General features: G+C 41.6%; 1 protein-coding gene across 9 annotated transcripts in view; it reads left to right on the top strand.

The window, feature by feature from the left end:
• SAMD5 (sterile alpha motif domain containing 5) overlaps nucleotides 1–24613 on the top strand; it is a 725756-nt gene that overhangs the window by 123522 nt on the left and 577621 nt on the right. For 2 of the 9 annotated variants that reach the window (XR_005597185.1, XR_005597181.1), the window contains exons 1-2: nucleotides 4410–4471; nucleotides 5555–5633. The exons of 5 other annotated variants lie outside the window; for them this stretch is intronic. The gene's annotated coding sequence lies outside the window, so the exon portion shown is untranslated. Of the gene's footprint in view, nucleotides 1–4409; nucleotides 4472–5554; nucleotides 5634–24613 lie in introns of those variants that run through there. 2 more of the 9 variants (XR_005597180.1, XR_005597186.1) reach the window with 1 other exon arrangement.

Below are 24613 nucleotides of genomic sequence, written 5' to 3'. Positions count from 1 at the left end.
AATTTCACCAAAAAATGGTCCATTCCCTTAAGAGTTTTGCAGGCTAAGCATAAGACAAGAGACCACTGAAACAGACAGAGAGGGGAGACAAGGAAACCTAACAAATATTTCACGTGCTGTGTGTGAGACTAAAATGTTTTGCAATTATTTTCCCATATTACATTTTGTTTTAAAATAATTTGATAACCATAGAAAACCACCTTGGAATTATATAATTAATGCTTTTCATTTTTAAATAAAGGGTCCCACAAATTATAAAATACAAGGATTTCTATTCAACTTTTTTCATTTATAATACAATACATATTTATAAACTCATAATGCATATTTATGGATTGCCTTCCAAGACAGCAAGCTTCCCCAGATTCTGTGCAGGGCTCAGTTTTCCCACTTGCAATGCTTAGGGAAAATGAACAATATCTGTACCCTGCATTAAAAGGGATGCGGTCAAATCTGATAGGCCTGTAATTTGGGCTACTCTTTCCTTTTTAAAGTAACATTTTGAGTGCAGATTCTGTACCCTCTGTGCCCTTGCTTTTGAGGCATAAAGGGGCATTAAACTGGTCAGAAATAGACCCTCACCCCCAGAGAAAACCCCCAAAACAGGGCCAGTGAGGAAGTGGAGTAGGTGGCCCTATTGTGTCCTCCCACTTGTAACATACGGTGTAGGGGTCATGCTGAAGGAACATCAAGGCTAGTGGCAGGAGTGTTCTGACTATTCTGGGCTGCAGAGCAGCCTCCTGGCATCTGTGGGAAAGATGAAGTAAATTAGAGAAGACCGCACAGATGCTGTGTACTGACCCCCAAAGCAGCCTAGAAATCTAGATCAGTGGTTTTCAACCTTTTTTTCATTTGAATGGTGGTACAGACCCCTTTGGAAATCTTAGATGTAGTTTGCAGACCCTCAAGAGTCTGCTGACCACAGATTTAAAACCCTTGTTTTGTGGTAATGATAACCTTTCATGGACCCCTACGACATAGTCTGCAGACCCCCAGGGGTCCATGGACCTCAGGTTGAAAACCACTGGCATAGAAGATTCAAAAGTGGCTTTGTTCCCCGTTTCTCCTGTACTGTGCCTTTTGAGCTGAGGTTCCTGAGAGACCCAGCTCGGAATCTGCTTCACCTTTTTGTGGTCCTCTTGGTGGAATATGGCAGGCCAATCAGACTCACTAATTTTTCACATTTTTCCCCCACCTACCCCAACCTTCCTGTGTCTCGAAGGTATGACAGTTTAGAAATTAAGCTGGTGACAAGATCTGGACAGGGGATGGTTGAAGAATAACGTGAAGTATTCCCTTGGCGTCTGACGCAGGAGCAACAGAGTTCACAGTTGTGCCTTTTTTTTCTTTTTAGGGAGGAGTGGTTAGAAATCGGCATTATCTAAAATTAAAATGCTCCTGCATACCCACTGATTAGCGTGTGGGTTATGTGTTCCCAATCCACAGCGGAGTCTGGTGCAGCCCTAGCTATGAATCCTGACTTTTTAGTTCAAGCTGTAAAGATTCATGCTTTTAGTATTATGGTCCTTGGTTCAGTCTTCAGCGTGTTGGCCACAATGGCAGCCCTTAAAGGTATGGGGGTTCATCCAGCACTTGAGCAGCTACGGGTTGCAGGGGCTCGGGATAGGCTGCGCCTGTCGAGGTGGAATGTGTAACCCACTGTTCAGTGTATGTTTATGCATTCACCTTAAAGGGTTTTCTTAAGATGGTCGAAAAATGCCTTGATTTAAAATGAAAAAGGAATACAATGCCTCAGGCCGGACTGTGTATTTGTGTTTTAATGATATGTCCCTGTTAATCATGTTGTTTTTGTGAATATTAGACAGGTGACTTGCGGGAAAGTGCAAGTCTATGCAACACTTTGAAAATGTAAAGGGTGGTAAATACGCTGCTATTGTCACCTGAAAAGGAATTTTATTGATGCTTATGCATTTAAAATTATCTCAAAGTGAGTAATTTCAGAGGGGGAGAGGATGGAATGAGACTATTTTTTCCATCTGTGTGCCTAATTCCTGTTAACTGTAATAGCAATTTGTGTCAACAAAGCTGAGAGAGAAGACCATCTCAACAGTGTACAGTATGTACCCTTACATGCATGGATTGTCCTTTAAAAGAAATATAAAAATAGATCATGAGGAGTCCAGCAGTTGTAGGATGAGTCAAATACATATTGAATTTTAGATACTTTAGGGCTTGAGTAAGCTTACTGTGACCTTCATAAAATTAGTTTAAAAATTTGAATTTTTGTTATAAGGCAGGTTAATTCTTGGTGGATACATATGATTGTGATGCCCAGCTAGTACTTGTATCTGCTTGCATGAGGGGCTGGAGAGGGAAAGGATAAATTTCAGCAAAATTGCTCTGAAAATAGTAAATTAAAAGACTTTGTATAGTGGTCAGTGGTAAATTCCACAGAATCAGCCACTTTTCCACTATCCAGGATCCGCAGCATAATTTAGAGCAGCCTAAAGCCTGCTGTAAATTACAGCTGCTAGAGCACTCCCCTAGGGGACTGCTTCTCTGGCTGACAATCACTGGAGCATAGTGTGTTCTGGCTCTGTCGTCATTTCTCCCCTTTCTAACTCTGACAGATGCCTTGAAAAGGCTGACAGGAATCCTCATCTGCCTTCTCACTGCAGTTCCAGTGGCACAAAGGGAACGTAATAGGGTCCAGGATGGGTTATATTGGTTCATTTCATTACATATATTTTTGTATGATAGGATCTATTAAATGTGTCACAGCTTTAAAATGTAGCCTTTTTATAGCTGTTTTTACAGGGTTTATTGTATTCTCTGTACACTTGATTTGGAAAACAGCTTTTAGCAATTTTTTTTTGAAAGCACAGGCATTTCAACAATAAATGTTTTTATTAGTTGTAAGGGGACTTTATTATACTATTGTAAAAGACAAATGGGTGTGTATAAAAATAATCTTAAAAGAAATGTTGGATAGCTTAGAGCAGCGGTTCTCAAACTGTGGGTCGGGTCCCCAAAGTGGGTCGCAACCCCTTTTCAATGGGGTCACCAGTGCTGGCGTTAGACTTGCTGGGGCCCGGGGCCAAAGCTGAAGCCTGAGGCCCATTAGGGCAGCAGGGCTCAGGCTTCGGTCCCCCCTCCTGGGGTCATGTAGTAATTTTTGTTGTCAGAAGGGGGTCATGGTGCAATGAAGTTTGAGAACCCCTGACTTAGAGGTCTTCAGAATCTGTTTGTGATGATAATTTCTATTTAACTGTCTGAGTCCAGAGTACAGGGCTTCAGGGGTCAAAGGCCCTGTAAGATCTTCCAACTTTACAGATTTTTAGAGGCATTACAAAAGTTTGGATTTACTACAGTTATAGTAGTCTTATCATGCAATGAAAATAACATATTGAGATCATTCTGCTTTGCTAATACACTTTGACAAATTGAGGAGATGAGTGCTAATCAAAAGAGTACTTGCTTTTGTATCAGGCAAAGTGATGAGTACTCCTATAATCAGCACTCCACTCCTTTGCTCTGCCCATATGCTTCAGACAGAGTGGAGGAGAGCAGCACAGGTCAGATTAGAGGTGCTACCAGAGCTGTCATGCACATGCCCATGCTACAGTAAAACCAGCTCATTTTAATGTTTGTCCCATACAACACCTGTAAGAGAACGTTCATTTGGGAGTGTGAATGAGGTCACCCGTATTTCTTCACACAACGCACAGTCAACCCGTGGAACATGTTGTCAGAGGATGTTGTGAAGGCCAAGACTGTAACAGCGTTAAAAAAAAGAACTAGATAAGTTCATGGAGGATAGGTCCATCAAGGGCTATTAGCCAGGATGGGCAGGGATGGTGTCCCTAGCCTCTGTTTGCCAGAAGCTGGGAATGGGCAACAGGGGATGGATCACTTGATGATTATCTGTTCTGTTCATTCCCTCTGGGGCACCTGGCATTGGCCACTGTCGGAAGACAGGATACTGTGCTAGATGGATACTGCATACTGACCAGAATACTGGGCTAGTCTGGCCCGGTATGGTCATTCTTATGTTCTTCCTTTCTGCACATTGTAGCCAATACTCAGACAACCACAGTTGCGGTCTTGTGATGGCAAACACTTTTGAATGCTAAAATGCTACATTGCATGCAAATAAAAATTCCAGTGTAACTTGGTCACTATCCTTTGTTTTAGAAAACATCACTGCAGGTAACACTTCTTCCTAAAACTTACAATGTTTTTAGACTGGTGGATGATGCTCACGGAGAAAAAGCAGTTTAACTTGATTGCTCTGACTACAGCAGCATCAATTTGATAAGCTTGTAAATAGAATCTCCTATTTCGGGGCCTGGCACACCATCTGAATGAATTGTACCTGATACTGACACCATGGCTGCTAAAAGATTAGAGGAAACTAAGATGAGATTCTGACAAAATGTTTCAGGTGTCATCGGTGAAATCTTGCAACGCATCCTTCCCCAGCTATCTAAGGGCTGGGTTCTGCCCTCAGGTAAGCATGTACAGCTGCCATTGAAATCAACAGGAGGTTCATTGTATGGCAAAAGGATTGGTCTGGGGCAATAAGAAGAAATAGGAGCCAATTATTTTTTTTAATGCATGGCCCATATTATAGATTTTGATTTTAGAAAAGTTTTATATTCTTCTAAATGGGTCTCTACAAAAGTTTAAGCATTCAAGTTTTGCCATTCCTTGTAGTCAATGGTAACCAGGATTTTCAGCTCACTCTTTTTCACTCTCTATAATGTTTGGAGGAAGGGAGAACCAATATGTATTGAATATTGATTGATTTAATATTGATATTCAATATGTATTGAATAATCCAGTATGGAAAATATTTTGCAGATGTCACAATGGCTTTGTCATAGCAGTATGACACAGGGGACTGAAATCTCTGTTTTAAATAATTGGTCTTTGCATGGCTAATGCAGCAAGGCAAATTCATTTAAACTCCTTTTGTAATAGATACCATTACATGCAAAAACAGGGTTTGCATTCACGGATCTATGCACACTTTTATACTGGGAGCTGTATTCCTACTCTTGTGCCCTTAATATACAAATTATTATTGGGTTTGTTCCCAGAAGGCATATTATTGAATTGCATCTTTGGATATTTCTATAACTGATGAACAAATCCAAATGGAGTGATGTATTAATTTGATGGGATAAATGGGCACAGAGTCAAAGGTGATAACCTGGCGCTATCACTGTACAACACTAAAGAGTTAAACATGGTGGAGGGTTTTGAATACAGAAACCTTGGGCTGCTTAGTCCCATGACAACCACCACCATTAAAAATATTTATAACCTTTTATTAAAGAAAAAGAAGAGAATAACAATTAAAGGATTTCACATGTAAATGATTAAGACAGACTTTTAACAATATTCCTTATTCCTTTTTCCTTTAGTTGCAGACACTTTCTTTTTTTAGGAAAACCCCTTTCTAACAACCTTTGTAGATGGTGTTACCTGTCTTTTTTGGGAAAAAGAGAAAAACTCAGCACCTCCGTGTCGTCCTTCAGGGCACAGTTCACCCCGCTGTGTATCAACATTGGTCTTTTTTGTCTTTCAGAGAATAGGCTAGTGGTGGTTTGTTCTTCTGTCAAAAGTGCCCTTCAGTCCTACCCTTTTCAGGATGTTGAAGTTCAAAGGTAATCAGGAACAAGAACAAATACAACTCTAACCCAGTTTCATCTCACAAACATTTATTTGGGCCCAGCCTTCTAATCAGAACTTGTTTCCAAAACAGTCTATGCTTCTGCCGATTTCCCTTCCCGGGTATCAGAGAAATGTAGGACTGGAGGGGACCTTGAGAAATCAAGTCCAGTCCCCTTAGGAGGGCAGGAAAAAAAATAGATCATCATCCTGTGAGAGGATTTGCCCAACTGTAAATTCCACAACCTCTCTTGGAAGCCTATTCCAGAGCTTAGCTAACGTTATAGTTAGGTATCAGAGGGGTAGCCGTGTTAGTCTGGATCTGTAAAAGCAACAAAGAATCCTGTGGCACCTTATAGACAAGCTGTCTTGCATCCGAAGAAGTGGGTATTCACCCACGAAAGCTCATGCTGCAAAACGTCTGTTAGTCTATAAGGTGCCACAGGATTCTTTGCTGTTATAGTTAGGAAGTTTTTTCTAATATCTAACCTAAATCTCCCATGCTGCATACAGCCTTTCACATATTTGAAGGCTGTTAACAGATCCCCCCTCAGTGTTCATTTCTCAAGACTAAACATAGCCCTTTTTTAACCTTTCCTCATAGGTCAGGTTTTCTAAACCTTTTATCGCTTTTGTTGTTCTCGTCTGGACTCTCTGCAATTAGTCTATATGTTTCTTAAACTGAACATAGTACTCCAGCTGAGGCCTCACCAGTGCCAAGTAGAGCCGGGCATCCTGATCATCTACCCTGAGAATGATATTAATCTTTTTTGCAACTGCACCTTGTTGACTCATATTCAATTTTTGATCCACTATAACCCACAGATGCTTGTCAGCAATAGTACCACCTAGCCAGTTATTCTCTATTTTGTAGTTATGCATTTGATTATTCCTTCCTAAATGAAGTACTTTGCCCTTGTCTTTACTGAATTTCATCTTGTTGATTTCACACCAATTCTCTAATTTGTCAAGATTATTTTGAATTCTAATGCTGTTCTCCAAAGTGCTTGCAACCCCCCTCCCTGCTTCATGTCATCCACAGATTTAATAAGCACACTGTCCAATGCATTGTCCAAATCATTAATGAAAATACCATATATACTCATTCATTAGCCTATTCATTTATAAGCTGACCCCCCAAAATGGATAGGTAAAAATAGCAAAAAACTGTATGACCTTTCATAAACTGACCCTATATTTCAGGGGTTGGAAAACTTTGGCTCCCAGTCTGTCAGAGTAAGCCGCTGGCGGGTTCAGACATTTTGTTTACTTAGAGCATCTGCAGGCATGGAGCCCCTCAGCTCCCTATGGCTGCAGTTTGCCGTTCCCAGCCAATGGGAGCTGCGGGAAGTGGCGCCAAAAGAGGGAGCCTGCAGACGACAGTGTACTAGATATTCAATTCAATGATTCCATAGAGTATAAAATCATCAAATTTTGGTGTAGACCCGTTTTTAAGCCAACTCCCGCTCTTTGATGCATCACTTTTTTACCAAAAATATTCATGAGTATATACAGCAGGGGTAGGCAACCTATGGCACGGGTGCCAAAGGCGGCACGCAAGCTGATTTTCAGTGGCATTCACACTGCCCGGGTCTTGGCCACCAGTCAAGGGGACTCTGCATTTTAATTTAATTTTAAATGAAGCTTCTTAAACATTTTAAAAACCTTATTTACTTTGCATAGAACAATAGTTTAGTTATATATTATAGACGTATAGAAAGAGACCTTCTAAAAATGTTAAAATGTATTTACTGGCGCGCAAAACCTTAAATTAGAGTGAATAAATGAAGACTCGGCACAGCACTTCTGAAAGGTTGCCGACCCCTGATATACAGTATTCAATAATATAGGATTCCTTTTTGATTTTCACATCATTAAAGACAGTGTTTCTAAACCTGGAGCTGCCATTTGTGTGGGAAAATCCCCTGGCAGGCTGGGCCGGTTTGTTTTCCTGCCCCGTCCGCAGGTCCGGCCCCAGTTTGAGAAACACTGATTAAAGACCTCCTGATGGAGCCATATTGGCTTTTTCTTATCTTTCCATTGCATTGGAAAAGTTTGCAGTTGTGTCTTTAATTTTGTCTCCTCGAGAAACTGACAGCTCTCCTGAACTCCTATTTCTTTTAGATTTTTTCCCCAGGCTTCTCTCCCATGAAGAGAAACAGAGCTCTTTCCTGGTCATCCCTGAACTGAGCCCAGGCCCTCTCCTTTTACTTCCCCTCTCCACACCTGACATTGTCTGCAGGTGTAGCAGGGAGGGGCCAGTTGGGTACACAGGCTTTCCGTAACTGTTTCATTACTACCAGGGAGCCTACCTGTCAGCCTCCTTAATCCTCTCCCTACACCTTTATGGTGTGGGCCATCACAGACAGTATGTTACTGTTCTTTTTGATGCTGCTGTTCAAGTCCAGTCCTGTTTTCTTGAAGATAAAACAAGACAAACTCACACAAAAAGAGAGATGAAAGAACAGCAGAGATGGAAAATGCAGATTCTGTCTTTGGTGCTGACTTTGACTTGCAGCCTCACTGTCGGAGATACACAAGCCCAGCACACAGTCTGATCAGCCACTCTGAGACCTGGTAAACTTGTACCAGGATCAGGCTGTTTAGGGCTTTGCTTTAAAGTGTCTCTCTAGCTATGGGATCATCGCAGTATTGAAAAAGAGAGTCTTGGCTTGCTAAGCCAGGCTTTTATTACATAGAAGACAAAGAGAGAGAGAGAAGAAATAAGATTGGGGAAGGAAAACAACACATGGTGAATGAAAGCAGGAACATTCCAGGTGTTGCTCAGGACTTACCTGGTAAAAGTAATGTTGTCATTGTTTTCTCTCTTGCTCAGTCTGGTCAAGAACATCTCTCAGGATCAGGACAATGGAAGGCCCCGAAGTTTCACCCAGGATCCTAGGAGATGATAGCGGAGCTCAACTCCTTTCATAGAATATCAGGGTTGGAAGGGACCTCAGGAGGTCATTTAGGCCAACCCCCTGTTCAAAGGGGGACCCAATCCCCTGATAGATGTTTTCCCCAGATCCCTAAATGGCTCCCTCAAGGATTGAACTTACAACCCTGTATTTAGCAGGCCAATGCTCAAACCACCAAGCTATGTCTCCTCCTCTCCCATTTGTCTAACCTGCTCTTAAACATTTCCAATGATGGAGATTCCACAACCTCTCTCCTCCAGCCACTTTGTGACTTGCTACCACTTTTCAACATTTAAACTTACAATTGGGGTAGAACTAGTAGGCCCCAGTTATTACAACAGTGATAACAGGAAGAAGTCAACACCTTGTGTTTGTTGTTAAAAAGTATTTGATACAGAGTTATGGAAAGTATGACTACAGAGAAATTTTTTAAATTATTTAGGTATGTAATATCTGTGTACTGTACATCCAATATGTTTGTGAATCTTATATCTGTGTATATGTATGTATGACATATATTACATGTAGTATATTTCTTTCACTGTCTGTAAAGGTATGAGCTCCCTCTAGTGCCCATGCCTTTTCTTGTGTTGTGATAGAAACTTGTATAGCTTCTGCCATTTTTCACTGTCCAGTTTCTTGGATCTCCAGATCACCATCTTAAAAGGGGTAGTATGAAGTTAAGATAAAACTTTAGTATTACACACCTCCCCCTCTACTCCCATTTTCCCCATAGATACATCCTAAGGGGCATGATTGCCAGGGAATGTACTAGGATACAGAATAGAACCGTAAGAAAATTAACCCAAATACAAGTTCTAAATTGAATGTAATAGATAATATATATATATATGATCAGATTAGTAAATGACTCCTTCAGAATAATCTTTACTTGCAAACATCTTTGGTCTTATATGTGTGGTAATGCATGTGGAAGCAATGATATACCTGGGACAGAAATTAGGTTCTTTGTCATCCAGAAATTAGGTTTTTCAGAGCATTTCTGGGTCACCATTCCTTTTAAAAAACTTTTTGTTTGCTTGATTTTTTTAATATGGGTGCTGAAATTAAAAAACTTCAATTACATTAAGTGCTCTAAAAATACAAACATCACCATATAAAATTAAGAAATCAATTGTCATGTTTCTTATAAAAAACCTGACTCCCTCTTGATGGATAGCATATAAGCAAGCTTGCAAAATTAGAATTATTGTTGTTTAATTTTCTATGCAGTATTATAACCGCAAACAAATAATGTTGCTACAAGCATTATGATGCAAAAATAAATGATAACAGAACAAGATACCAGGCACTTTAAAAAGAAGATGATGGAATAGTAGAAGGCAAATGGAAATATGTAAAGGAAACTTGCATCAAAACCTCTGAAGAAGTGCTGGGATTGATAAAGAAACACAACAATGAATGGTTGTCTGAGGATACATGGCAGAAAATCGAAGAAAGATGTAAAATTAAACTGAAACTAAATCAAGCAAGAACAAGAACACAGAAATAGTGACTCCGGGAGGAATGTGCCACAAAGAAATAGAAGTCAAAAAGAGTGCCAGAAGAGACAAACAGCATTTTATAGACAAAATGGCAACAGATGCGCAAATTGCTGCAACGCGTGATGACATGAAGACACTGTGCAATATCGTTAGACAGGAAGAATAAAACACCTATTGGTCAGTCCAAGACAGTGGGGGCAATTTAACAACAAAGACTTCAGAACAATTAAGTATATGGAGGCATTATTACAGTCAATTACTGAATGGCAAGCCAGTAGTTAAAACATAGAGGAATGCGAAGATCTCGATGACAAATTAGAACCTATCTCTAGACTATAAGCAAGAGGGACAGTCAGTCTGTTAAAAAGTGGAAAGGCAGCAGGTCCAGACAACATCCCAGTGGAGGTACTTAAGGTAGATTCGAAGAATAGAGTAGAAATTTTGATAGGCCTCTTATAAAAATATAGGAAGAAGGAAATGAATTATGAATATTTTTCAGGGCTCTTAAGAAAATATGATCTGTCAAGTAACACATAATAAATTGGCCAAGCCATTCAAGGTAATTACTGGCATCAGACAAGAATATCCTGTCATCCAATGACCTTCCTACTGGTAATGGTTTTGGTAACAAGAAGGACCACACAACAACCAAGATATACAATGGACTTTCACACAGAAACTAGAAGATCTTGACTTTACAGATGACATCAACCTACTGTCCCATACCCACAGAAATATGCAAGCTAAAACAAATGATCTCCAGGCTTATTCACAGTTAGTAGTGCTGAAAATCAACACAGAGAAAACTAAAACCATGAGAAGTAACACACAATAAGAAACACCAATAACACTTTCTGGGATTGACATAGAAGAGTTTTGACATTTCATATATCTTGGGAGCATCCTAAGCAAAACAGGAGGAATAGATGAAGATATGAAAGCAAGACTAGGGAAAGCCAGCCATGCCTTTGCAATCCTAAAGCAGATTGGAGAAACAGAAACCTTTCTCTGTGAACTTAACTTTGAATATTTAATACCGTTATAAATTCTGCCTTACTATACGGCACTGAAAATTGGAGCTGTATCAAGACCATATTATCCTAACTCCAAGGTTTTATAAATAGCTGCATTAGACAAAGCCTTAACATCAGATAGGTAGAAAAAAATTACAAATGAAGAGCTTTAGAGGAGACGGAAACAAAAACTCATAGGACAGGAAATTATGGAACAAAAATAGAGAATTGCGGGGACACACATGGAGGAAACAACATGACAAGACAGGCACTGGACTGGAACCCCCCAATGCAAGAGACGATAAGGTAGATCAAGGACAACTTGGAAACACACACACACACACACACAACAGAAGCAGAACTGAAAGTCATGAAGATGATGTAGTAAGAGGCTAAGACTGAAGCAAGGGATCATTAACAATGGAAGGCACTGATGAAGGTCATATTTTCCACATGGAATAAAGAGGCATAAGTCCTTATAATTGCAAATGAAACTTTGTGATACAAATAAGTAATTAATTTCCTTATAGAGGTCCCACCTTGCAGAAATATAACATTTTTGGGAGAAAAATGCTAAATAAGGCAGATAATGTTTGCAGGGCCGGCTTTAGGCTGATTCCCCCGATTCCCCGGAATCGGGCCCCATGCCTAAGAGGGGCCTCACGGCTTAGGCACCTTTTTAATTTTTAATTTAAAAAACAAATTTACATACCCGGCAGCGGTCCGGGTCTTCGGCGGCACTTCGGCGGCAGGGGGTCCTTTGCTCGCTCCAGGTCTTTGGCGGCATTTCGGTGGCGGGGGGGTCTGGAGAGAGTGAAGGACCCCTCGCCGCCGAAGACCTGGATCACTGCCGGGTATTTGAATCGGGCCCCGCAGTTCCTAAAGCCGGCCCTGAATGTTTGCATGTACAGTAGAACATCAGAGTCACAAACACCAGAGTTATGAACTGACCAGTCAACCACGCAGCTCATTTGGAACCGGAAGTATGCAATCAGGCAGCAGCAGAGACAGAAAAGAAAAAAAGGCAACTATAATACAGCAGTACAGTAGTGTGTTAAACGTGAAATACTAAAAAATAAAGGGGAAGTTAAAAAAAAAAGATTGACAAGGTAAGGAAACTGTTTCTGTGCTTGTTTCATTTAAATTAAGATGGTTAAAAGCAGCATTTTTCTTCTGCATAGCTAAGTTGCAAAGCTGTATTAAGTCAATGTTCAGTTGTAAACTTTTGAAAGAACAACCATAATGTTTTGTTCAGATTTACAAACGACCTTCATTCCCGAGGCATTTGTAACTCTAAGGTTCTACTGTATTATACTTCTTTATATGTTGAATCTGAATCCTTCTTGTGCTGTCAAATGTTGCTTAGAGCATGAACAAGGCAATGCCATCCTTTTCTATGCTAGGCTGCTCTTTGCCTATCTCTATGTTATTAAATGTTGACAGGCTACTTTACTAAAAATGCCCCCTGTTCCACAGGGGATAATTTTACATTTACCAGCAAATAGTAATAAAAAAATGGTTCTTAATGCAAACCTTATAAATATTTAAGGATCAGTCAGAAAAAGCAAAACAGTTCTATTTTATACTAAACAAAGACTATGGGTAATTTTTTCAAAATAGCCTGTCACGTAGGCCTAGATTTTTAAAGATATTTTAGCATTGCTGTGTCACAATACCTAACTGATTTAGGAACCTAAATCTTATGTTCAAGAGAGATTTAAATCCCATCAACAATCAATGGAGTTTAGACACCGTTGTGCCTAAATCCCTTTTGAAAATGAGATTTAGACTACTAAATCAATGAGGTGTTGTGACACTGAGCACAGTGACGCCTACATACCTTTTAAAAATTGGGGCCTTTGTTACTTTTGAAAATTTTAACCCAAAAACTGGACTTGTGCTCGGATGGGCAGAGCATAATCTGCTATTACTACACAACCTTGTTGTGACGGGTTCAGTCACAGAGACCCGCTTGGGACTGTCACCTGAAGTGCTGGAATTACCTCTGAGCCCATTTTCCCTCCCAGCTTGGGACTCCAGAACCCTGCCTTGTTGAGCCAGACACACTAGCCTGTTGCAACACAGACCCAGGTCTGGTCCACGCCTCCAAAGCTGCAGACTTTAACCAAAAACTGCTCAGCAGGTTTCCTATCTCCAGCACCCAGATCCCAGTTCCCAATGGGATCCAGACCCCAAATAAATCCGTTTTACTCTGTATAAAGCTGATACAGGGTATACTCATAAAATGTCCACCCTCTTTAACATTGATAGAGAGATATGCACAGCTGTTTGTTCCCCCAGGTATTAATCACTTACTCTGGGTTAATTAATAAACAAAAGTGATTTTTATTAAGTATAAAAAGTAGGATTTAAGTGGTTCCAAGTAATAACAGACAGAACAAAGTAAGTCACCAAGCAAAATAAAGCAAAAACATGCAAGTCTAAGCCTAATACATTAAGAAACTGATACAGCTAATATCTCACCCTCAGAGGTATTCCAATGAGCTTCTTTCACAGACTAGACTCCTTCCTAGTCTGGGCCGAACCCTTCCCCCGGTGCAGGCCTTGTTAGCTCCAGCAGCCATCTTGGGTGAAAAGCAGGGGCTTTCTCATGACTGGGACCCCCAACCCCTTGTTCTGCTTTGCCCGCTTTTATAGCTTTGGCCCAAGGCGGGAACCCTTTGTCTCTCTGGATCCTTCCCCTCTAAATGGAAAAGCACCAGGTTTAAGATGGATCCCAGTATCCTGTGACATGGTCACATGTCCTGTGAGACCTCATTCTTCCAGGGCTGGCCCACATGTACCCACAGAGGTTCGCAGGTAAACAAACCCATTCACAGTTCATTGATTCTGAAGCACCCTTAATGACTTCCGCTTAATGTGTGTACATCAGTAATACAAGCTTATATCTTATTCTAGTAACTCCAAACATAGAAATAATACATGCAAACAGGTAGGATAAAACATATGGAGTGCAACGTCACACTTCTATCTGAAGAGTAGTTGAAAGCCAACATACATTGATTTAACAAGGAAAGTTTGCAACAGGTGAAATGGAGTCTGCATGCAGAAGTATTTCCATCTTCAGTCAGTCCATGTGGTAGACTGATGATGTGGACCCATTTGCTTCAGGACTAGTGGTGAGACACCTCCCCATCCCCTCAGCCCATTGTTGCTTCTCTACATAATGGGATCCAGAGGCCAACATCTCTTTTGTGTACCTTTTCTCTTTTCCTGTGGTCCAGATGACATGACAGAAAATAAAGTAGGACAATGCACCTGTTATACTGAGAGTCCTATATTGACTAAGGACCAGGGTTCTGTGACCTAATAAATTAGCAACAAAATCACTATGATATGTTATTTTATTTAATATATTTGCATTATGGTGGCTCCTAGTGGCCCCAAACAAGGACTTGAGCTCCATCAGGCTAGTCGTATACAAACATAAAACAAACAAACATCCTGCATCCAGACACTGACAGCTTGAGCTTCGCTGCTTTGCTTTTGAAAGTCAATATCTGAAGAAAAAAATTTATGTGATGTGGGTTGGCATATTTCTGGATCTAAGCATAGGTCTGTAAATAGCCCTTACCCCAGTAGTTGGCTGAAATACAGCTATTGGTGCAAGGATTATAGGGCACCACTCTATCAGTGCAGGCAAAACATGTCTTAGAATTTCTTCTGGAAATTAAAATCACTATACTGAAAGGCTAAGTATCTTGGGTACATCAGAAGGAAAAGATTTCTGTCCAAACAGCAAATGTTCCTTAAGAGTGCATCTGTGAAGCTTCTATCTGCTCATACACATGGCACAGCTTTGAGATCTCACTTATAACATGCGCTTTAGAGCAGGGGTGGGCAAACTACAGCCCACGGGTCAGATACGGCCCATCGGGGCTTTGGATCCGGCCCATGGGATTGCCACTCCCATGGCGCTGCAGGGCTAAGGCAGGCTCCCTGCCTGCCCTGGCCCTGCGCCACTCCCAGAAGCAGCCAGTACCATGTCCCTGCCCAAAATATTTTAAAGAGATTTACAAAATATAGAGTGCCATGCAACAGTAATTGCTATAAATCATTTGAAATGGCTGCCAGTAACATCTTGACTCCTTTACTGTGTTTCTGAATTTTCTTGGTTTCCTAAGGGGAGAGAACTCGTGTTTCTTCAGTCTTATTCTTTTCAAGGTGTCACCACAATATGTAATGTAAGAAAAAGTAACTAGAAGTAAATGACTGCTGCTTGATTACATTTTAAAGTAATTTAGAACTGGAACTGTATACAAAAATTTGCCAGTAACTTGTTACAGTGATAACTGATTGCCTATTAAAAGTTACTTTCCCAGCATTGCCACTGGCAAAACTAGTTGCCTACTACAAAGTGTCTGTATAGTAAACAGGACATTTCCCCCCGCCCTTCTGTAGAAGCATTAGTTGCTCTGATAGCAGACAGCACAGGCAGGTACTTTGAGAGAGAATCCACTATGGATAGCCCCTGCACAAAAAGGATGCTTTTTATAGCTTATCTCTCTGTATTCCAGGAAGATACGTTTACATCCTGTTTAATATCTTCATATGCCTTTAACCATTCGGAAGTTACATGCTGTTCACTCTTTTGTTTCCAACTGTGTACTCTAGATTTTGTGCAATAAAATGTTCCACTGATCCAGTGCAAAATTACTAGGTATGCGAGAATCTTAGCAGCCGGGTTTTCTCTGGGCAGCATCTTTTCTAGCAAGGGAACTTGGTGGCTTATTTTCTCTTGTGTGGGATCTCGTTCAAAAGTCTGATGGTCAAATGAAACCAGGCCACATGCTGCCCTTTGCTTAGCTTCTCTCCAAAGAAAACTGATTTCCTGCTGTTTCAGGGATTACTGGAGTATAGGGTCAGTAAAGACAAACATGGTTACAAACCTCTGGATGTCACAAGGTTGAATCTCGGAGAGCATGTTATCAGTCCTGAAACATGGTATGGAAGTGAACTCTTACATGTCATTATGCAGTTTTGTAATATAACTTTTTTTTTGAGAGAGAACAGGAAGGAATTTGCTTGTCATTTGCTCTCAGAATCCCACTGCAAAACAAAAATTGAGAGATTTTTCTTCAGACTACATAGTTTATAGCCACAATTCCCTCCTTGCTTCCCTCTTGCTCCAGGGGGTTAGTAATTGGCTGATGACCTATACCAGCAGCAGATTATCATCTCCTCTCATGCTGGCTCTTCACAATAGGGGAGGAATAGGATGTGAAGTGCCAAATTGTCTTTTATATTTATTTTATAGGCACAGACCCAAGCTCCAGATCGTCTGCTCAGCAGCACAAGGTGAAGGGGGGTTCTCACTACTTTTCTGTCTCCCACTGTGGGCTCATAACCTGAAACAACATCTAGCCTTATGGTTTGAGGCAAGCTTTTGCTGAATTAGATCTGAGGAACTTTGAGTCTATACAATAAATATGCAATGGTTATTTTGGAATGACTAGGAATTGAGGTACGCACCACAATATAGCTGTCATCATAATTTCCGTAATAAACCTCAGAGTTTGAGGGTGTGAGATTTCACTGGGTTTCAGAGGCATACCATTTTTGCTTTGAATGTTAACAAAGGTATTTTAGCAAGGGGGTAAATCTGTACAGTAACTTTGAAAAAAAAATCTTCCTTTTGTTTTTATTTTGGCCTGTAGAAAGAACAGGTTTACCAATGAAAGATGGCTAGGAGAAGATGTTACATGTATCTGTGCACATATTTAAAAAGACAGTACTGATAACTGTTGTTTACACCATTATTCCTGGGGTTGTCTGGCCTCTGGCATAGTCTCTGGAATAAATCAGAGCACCTTCAGGATTGTTCTGACTTGTAAAGCAGCTGGAGTTGGACCAGGGATTTGGCCCACTGTATACAGTGTGTGATTGTGTCAATAACAGCTCATTCTTGCTATTTGATTTGTTAAGAAAAATCACCTATAGTCCTATGCTCTGTGCAAACATATTGGCTTCTAAGGAGTTCCATGTGGTACAAAGTCAGGGCAGAATTTGGCTCAACTTTAGATGTTTTTATTTTCATTCAAAGGGAAGTCTGTTTGAAATGACTTTATGCTCTGTGCTGTTCATCTGTTTTACAGAGAGATGAAGCTAATGTCACACTTCACTGTGATATCATGGTACTTCATCTAGATTTTCTTAGAAGCAGATAGGCAAAGAAAAAATTGGTATTTCTTTTGTAGAACAACTTTAAGGTGCTAAAACCAATGCTTATGTCAAACTAATTTTTACTGTTATGTTAGTAGGGCAGCTGTAATAATAACATAAAAAAGGCTTCAGAGCTAATGGTTTCATCTTTAACTTTTTATTCCCAGGTCTGTTCTTTGTTTTATTTTACCGGAATAATCTCCACTTTATTCTTTTTTTGTGGGGGTTGAGATGTTGTAGCAGCTCACCTTCTCATTAATCTCCTTGACTCTTTTAATCTGTCATGTACTTACAGTGGTTAATCTTTTAAAGTGTAGTTCACTTGATAGAAAAGCTTGGAAAAATTACAGCATACATCAAAGTATTGTGTGTGTTATTTAAAAAAAAAACATTATGCCAAATTCATCCCTTGTGTAACTGCAGTGAATCAATGGATGAATGAGAGCTATATTGTTCCTGGACCTGTTTGTCTAGTTGAATATACTTTCAGATATTTCCAGTGGCTATTTTGCACTTTTTTTTCATAGTTGTCCCCGTTATCCTGTGTTCATTTCTCAGATCTCTGTGCAGTGCTCATTTTCTGTCTTCATGTTACAATTCTGGGTGCCTTTTCTGACAGCCAGTTAATTGGTTAGGTCTTCATTCATGCCACCAAGAATAGAGGTAACAATTCTGCATGAACCCCTCATGTCCGTTGATATATAGCATACATCCTAAGAATGGGGACACGTTTTCCTGGTCTGGTGGCTGCATGCTGTTCACATCAGTTTCCCATTAAAAGGTAATTTAAAGGTATGGCCCCAGGCAGACACAGGAGAGGGTTATAAAAAGTTTAATTAACAGTTCAGAGTAATATAAGGTAAGGTTGACTAGTTTGTAACCAGCTCATTTTTGTTAACATTTGCCGTTTCCTTTTACTTGCAGATCAGACCAGGTTTTCTTGTTTAGTAAGAAATATGGTAAATCAGGGCTTCTGAGAAGTTTTATTTTAAGTGGTTTGAGGCTAGATCAAAGTGTTACCAAGAACCCTGAGTAAGGGGCAACATGTAGCTATGCTGCCCCACATCAGACTGGGGGTGGAAGAAAATAAGCTGTGCCACCCCTATATCTGGCACCACTTACCTCACCCAGATGCTAGGTCAGCTGTGCTCGCTAGCTAGCATGTCTGGAGAGATTAGAGCCAGGGTTCTGCTCACTCCATGCCCACCTGGTGGGGAAAGCATATAGTGTCCCTGAAGTGACTGCTCATCTCCTAATTTACAGTCCAGCAAAGCAAGCAAGTAGCCAGTGCAGGAGAGAAGCAAGGCAATTCGTGACTGGGTCCTTGATATTTTGGGTGGGTGTTACTACTGTTCTAAAATATAGTTACGTAATCTGTGCCAATGTCTTGCAAAGAAATAACAATTTCCTGTTGCTCTTCTCAGTATATGTTCCCTCTTCTCCTCCATTATATTGTAGATGTGACTGTCTTTGCAAAGATTTTGCTTTTGTTTTCTTTTTCTTGTTTGTTTTTAAGTGTGGGGTTTTGCACACAGGCAGCCAAGTCAAGCATACTAGGATGTGACTTCTAACAGCCTTCAAAGCAGAATGATTTTCTGTCACACTGGCCTGACCTTTTCTTGGAAAAATGTATTACCTAAAGGAAAAAAAAGTCATGTGGGGGGGATCTGAAGTGCTCTCTTCCTTCAAGCTTTAAGGATACACAGTACTTGTTGTCATTTAGCCACCCACCCACCTATTTCATTCTAAAATGCCAGCTACAAGTGCAGCGATTTGGGAACATGACACATCTTGCATGCTTGGTGCATTAGGTCTACAAGCCTGACAACTGTGTTCTTCGACAGAAATCTGTCTATTGTTACCTAGCTCTAATGCCTGCTCTCCTTCAGTGACAGCCATATTGACTTTTTCTTAAGTTTCATTTCTTACATAAATCACCTTCGAGAAATACCGTGGAAGCAATGACTGAACTCTGGGCTGCTTTGCTTTGTAGTCAAATATATTGGATTGCTCACAATTAACAATGTTGTGCTGGGACACATTGCACATAAGTAAAACAAACAGATGAAAAGAAGGTTGACTGTTAGGCTTGGCACCTGTGCAATTTCTTTCTACTTCAGAGAAAATAGGGTGTAACTCTAATTATTTAGCCTGTAATTCCATTTGGACCTGCCTCTTAGGCATATTATAATGCTGCAAAAAGAAAGCAAAACATTTGGTCAGGCCTTTACAGGTTCTTGCATTGACTACATCCCATGGAAATTGCTGTGGAACTAAATCAACTTTTGCAGTACCTAATTATCACCATTGCAACATTTCTATAATTTGTTAACTGCAGTTGTGCTTCTCCTATTCCCTCCAGTTGTCATGTCAGGTAAACAGAAAGGTTTACAAAACACCTCCCCGGTTTACATTTAATTAATTAGTTTTCATTCTGCACCAGTGATGGGAAGCTGTGCAAAGGTGATCAAAATAAATGTTAACAATAGCTTTCTAAAGAGCTGTGTAGGCTTGTGAGGCAAATGGTGTTTTATGTAACTCTGGTTTAAATATATAAACACAACATAGTTAAAACAATTGAACTGTGTTTTATGGAATCATCATCATCTTGTTTTGTTGTTATTTTTGAGAGCTCAGATTAAAATGCTTAAATTACATTTTCCCCAGATAAGAATCAGAAATAACCCCTATGGTTCTGACAGTTGGGATTTTCCACAGTGAAGTGTTTTTTTGCCACCACATTCTGACTTGAAGGGTCTATGGGGTTCATGAGTTCCAGAGAGAGGGTGAAGGAAACTTAAAAGCTTTATTTTTGAGTTGTATTATAGATAAACTTGTCTTTCAATGGAGGAATATTTTATAGTTCTCTCCCCATAAGTAAGGAAAGCTTTGTAATATTTAATTTGGTCCATAGCAGGCCTGTTCACACCCTTGTTAGAGGGTATGCACCCACATTCATTACTCCCAGGGAGTAGGAGATAAGTGTTGCTGTGAAAGTGGAGTTTACTGTTACTTGTTTCCTCTATTTCTTTGTCAAATTGAGGGTTATATGGTGCCTTTAGGTGCAACTCTAAGCAAGGATTAGTGCAAAAGATGTAGCACCACAGAAATAGCCCTGTGAGGTGTTGTGAGTCAGGATATACCTCTGAGCCACAAGTCATACCCTGTTTTCTGTCTGCTCCCAGGCAGTAGTAACTTACATCTGGCCTATACTATGTTATTCTTCCTTCAGAACTGGCTCAGCTATTTTGGCCAATGAATAGAGAGAGTTAGAGTCAACTCTTTGTCTATCTTCCCTGTATACCTGCTCTGGGAAGTAGTGGGTAAGTAGTCCAGGTTACTGCTTATGCACCCAGATCCAAAGTGTAGGTAGCCCATATAGTGACATAACAGGAAGGAGGGAAGATTTCTTAGTTGCGCAGTCATGTATTCAAGTCACAGTCTAGTCCTTAATTATTTTGGGACCAAACCTGCCAAGTTCTGAATGCGGGATAGCTCCGTGTCAAATTGTCACCTCCATTTTGTAATAGAGTCTTCATTTTGTTTTATATGTTGAACTCATGTCTGACCTTGCCTAAGACAAGGTTATGGTGATGTTTTCTAGACAGCTACCCTTCCCAGGAAAGGTGCTTGACACTTCACTGAAACAGTATAACTGAGGGTATGTCTATACTGCAATGCTTGGTTAGTGGGACCTGGGTCAGCAGACCGTGAGTTTGAGCATTTACACTGATCGCCAACCTTAAGTTAAGAATTTTTTAACCTGGGCCTGAACCCAGGGCTCCAGTGTCCACACTGCGGTACACAGATCTGAGTCCAACCAAGTCTATCCCATGCTTCCTGGCACCCTCCCAAAATGTGAATTCTCTAGCCCTTTGTTCATGATGCAGTGTGGGAAAATTTGGCTGTCACATCACATGTTACAGGAAGCTTTAACGGGTCACGAACACATCCTGCCAAGCTGTCATTTTGGTCTGTGCCTCCCAGCAACCAGAGCCAGCAACATGGAGGAATCACCATTTGAAGAACTTCTCTTGCTTGTGCTTTCACTCTTGTATTAGGAAATGGGCAGAGCTTCCATGAGGCACTAGTGGACATTCTGGTGTTGTTTTCCGACCTGCTGAAGGCAGCTGACAGAGCTAATGATGTAGCAGGAGGAGGAGAACAGATGTGGCAGACTCAAACTGGCAGCTGCTGCTTATGACACTTGGTATTGCCACTGATGCCCCCTATGTAAACAGGCACTTCTGGAGCAGTGCCACAAGCACAGACTTGTGGGACCACATTATCATACACACCTGGGATGACCAGCATTGGGTCCTGAACTTTTGCATGGAGAAAGCAATATTTCTGGAGTTTTGTGAGCAGCTCACCCTGACCCTCCACAGTAAAGACACACATATGAGTGGCCATGCCAGTCCAGAAGTGGGTTGCAATAACTGTCTGGAAGCTGGCTACCCCAGACTCATACAGGTCTATTCCCAACCAGTTTGGTGCTGGAAAGTCAGCTGTGGGTAAAGTGGTGGCGAAAGTTTCTGAGGCAACCAGGCGTGTAATTTACCCCAAGGTGGCAGACATTAAAAATGTACCTGAAATAATTGCTGGCTTTGAGAGAATGGAGTTTCCAAACTGTGCCAAGGCCATTGATGGGACTCATGTGTCCATAGTTCGCCCTCCTTAAGGAGCACATGGCTACGTAAATCATGAGGGGTAATGTTCCATAGTTCTGCAGGCCTTTGTGGACCACAGAACCCGATTTATGAACATCAATGTTAGCTGTATTAGAAAAGTTCATGATGCCAGGGTTTTCCGACAATCGGAAGTCTTCATTCATGGACAGATTGGGACACTATTCCCACCACATGACATTGTCATAAACAGGGTTACTGTCACCACTGTAATTTTGGGGGACCCCATGAACTCCTTTTTGCCCTGGCTTATGAAACCATACCCTGATCTCAGAGGCCTTGGCAAAGCAGGTTTAATTACATTCTGAGCAGGTGTAGAATGGTTGTGGAATGTGTGATAGCAGATTGAAATCCCACTGGAGATGTCTACAGACCCATCTGGAGTCCAGTGTCATCAATGTTTTCCACATTACTGTGGCTTGCTGTGCTCCTCACAATCTTTGTGAATCTAAAGCCTGGTCTACACTAGGCGTTTAAACCGGTTTTAGGAGCGTAAAACCGATTTAACGCCACAACCGTCCACACTCGGAGGCACCATATATCGATTTTAATGGCTCTTTAAACCGGTTTCTGTACTCCTCCCTAACGAGAGGAGTAACGCTAGTATCTGTATTAACATATCGGATTAGGGTTAGTGTGGACGCTGATCGACGGTATTGGCCTCCGGGAGCTATCCCACAGTGCAGCAGTGACCGCTCTGGACCGCAATCTGAACTCGGATGCAGTGGTCAGGTAGACAGGAAAAGCCCCACGAACTTTTGAATATTTCCTGTTTGCCCAGCGTGGAGCTCCGATCAGCACGGGTGGCGATGCAGTCCGAAATCAAAATAAAGAAAGAGCTCCAGCACGGACCATGCGGATGTGATCGCTGTAAGGGCAGGCAAATCCGTTCTATCAGCGCTCCATTACAGAAGATGAAATTCAGAATCCTTTTTAAAAAATCTCCAGACAGACGCCATAGCAGGGACTCAGCGCACTGCAGCGTGACAAGCGTAACGGAAAGCCAAAGAATCAAATGGACGCTCATGGACTGGAGGACTCAAGCTATCCCACAGTTCCTGCAGTCTCTGAAAAGCATTTGCATTCTTGGCTGAGCTCCAAATGCTTCTAGGGTCAAAAACAGTGTCCGCGGTGGGTCAGGGCATAGCTAGGCAATTTACGCACCCCCCCACCCACCCCCAGAAGTGAAAGGGAAAACAATCCTCTCTTGACTGTTTTACATGTCACCCTGTCTTTACTGAATGCTGCAGATAGACGGGATGGTGCAGCACTCAACACCAACATCCTTGCTCCCCCCCCGCCATGGGTGGCTGATGGTGCAATAAGATTGATACCCATCGTCATCATCAGCCTATTGGCACATGGGGCAGTGCAAAAGGGCTGGTAACCATGCGTACTAGCATCGGTCAGGTCGATCAAGGGCGCCTGGTCCTAATTTTTCCTGGTAGATGGTGCAGTATGGCTGATATCCATCATCGTCATAGCAACAGGGGGCTGAGCTCCATCAGCCCCCACCCTTCATGTGTAAAGAAAAGATTCAAGTGCCCCTGAACTAGCAGAGGGATGCTGGGCTCCTCTCCTACACACTCCTTACTGTCCTGTCTGGACTATCATAGCAGCTGGAGGCTGCCTTCAGTAACAAGTCACTGTGTCTTATTCCTGCATTCTTTATTACTTCATCACACAAGTGGGGGGACAATGCTATGGTAGCCCATGAAGGCTGGGGGAAGAATGAAATGAACAGGTGGGGTTGTTGCAGGAGCACCCCCTGTGAATAGCATACAGCTCATAATTTCTGCAGGATCTGACACAGAGCAGCTGTGCTCTCTGGTTCTCTGATACAGTGGTTCTCTAGTACACTTGCCCATATTCTAGGCAGGACTGATTCTATTTTTAGATACCAAAAAGGAGGGATTGACTCAGGGAGTCATTCCCAATTTTGGCTTTTGCACCTCTGGCTAAGAGCAGCCGGGGCACTTATGACAGCAGCAAATGGAACAGTGCAAAAGGACTGGTAGCCATGCCCATCTTATTACCAATTTATGGATTGGTAGATGGTGCAGTATGGCTGATAACCATCTCTGCTGTCATGCAAAAGCAAAAGCATGCTGCTGTGTAGCGCTGCTGAATCGCCTCTGTCAGCGGCATCTAGTACACATACGGTGACAGTCACAAAAGGCAAAACAGGCTCCATGATTGCCATGCTATGGCATCTGCCAGGGCAATCCAGGGAAAAAAGGTGCGAAATGATTGTCTGCCTTTGCTTTCCCAGAGGAAGGAGTGACTGACGACATTTACCCAGAACCACCCGCGACAATGATTTTTGCCCCATCAGGCACTGGGATCTCAATCCGGAAATGCCAAGGGGCGGGGGAGGCTGCGGGAACTATGGGATAGCTACGGGATAGCTACCCACAGTGCAACGCTCCAGAAATCGACGCTAGCCTCGGACCATGGACGCACACCACCGATTTAATGTGTTTAGTGTGGCCGCGCGCACTCGATTTTATAAAATCTGTTTTACAAAACCGGTTTATGCAAATTCGGAATAGTCCCGTAGTGTAGACGTACCCTAAATGTGAGACATTTCCTCCTAAATGGACCTATGACAGAGAGGGGCTGCTGAACCAGTACACTCAACCAGAAAGTGCAGTTACCCTAGCTGGAGC

This window comes from Mauremys reevesii, linkage group 3 (assembly GCF_016161935.1).
Source record: "Mauremys reevesii isolate NIE-2019 linkage group 3, ASM1616193v1, whole genome shotgun sequence".
NCBI lineage: Eukaryota > Metazoa > Chordata > Testudines > Geoemydidae > Mauremys > Mauremys reevesii.
The sequence above is the reverse complement of the archived record's forward strand: the minus strand, read 5'-3'. Positions and strand labels throughout refer to the sequence as shown.